This window comes from Artemia franciscana, chromosome 13, assembly GCF_032884065.1.
Source record: "Artemia franciscana chromosome 13, ASM3288406v1, whole genome shotgun sequence".
Classification (NCBI taxonomy): domain Eukaryota; kingdom Metazoa; phylum Arthropoda; class Branchiopoda; order Anostraca; family Artemiidae; genus Artemia; species Artemia franciscana.
This window is the reverse complement of record NC_088875.1, coordinates 42,546,012-42,546,697: the sequence shown is the minus strand read 5'-3', so window position 1 is coordinate 42,546,697 and position 686 is coordinate 42,546,012. Positions and strand designations below refer to the sequence as shown.

Here is a 686-nt window from a genome sequence, read left to right as displayed (position 1 = left end):
AAGATCCCTCTGGGTGGATGACTCTCAATCGTCTAATTTTAATGCATGTGCAATCATAGTTCTAGTGCAGCAAATTTAATTGTTCTGTTTAAATAAAAAGGATTTCCTTCAAGATTGACTAATTTATACAATTTTGTTCCTCACCAATGTCACTCAAATGCAGTATCTTGTTCTTTGAAATTTGCTCGAATCCTGTTGCTTGGAATTTTCAAGAAAAAGCCTAATAATCATTTTTATAACCATAAAAAAAAAGAAAAAAAAAAAGCGCAACTTCTTAAAATAGATACGTCTTTAAAGAACTGACTTTCAATCATTATCCTAACAGTGAAGAACATCATAAATTTTTTACTAAAATTTCACTGATGAGCACACTGTATGCCACCTCCAGGGTGTTCATCTTCTTCATCACTATCATATGCACGCCTCTGTCCACTTGGACCGGCTGCACTTTCACTTTCAGGATCAAAGTCATGCAAATCTACTTCTTCTACATCATCACCTACAGGCATTACAAATTTTGGTCTAGGTGGGAGCAACTTCTCCAATTTGGCATATTTTGCTTCATCACCGAAATGATCTTCTGGGAAATCAACTTCAAACTGTGCAATAAGGTGACCTTTAATTTCTGGATGCCTATATTGTGGCATTCCTTCAAAAGGTATGACCTTCTGAGCACCTGAAAGAAA

General features: G+C 35.6%; 1 protein-coding gene across 1 annotated transcript in view; it reads left to right on the top strand.

Moving 5' to 3' along the window:
• LOC136034331 (nardilysin-like) overlaps positions 1-686 on the top strand; it is a 36,202-nt gene that overhangs the window by 13,247 nt on the left and 22,269 nt on the right. The window lies entirely within an intron of this gene.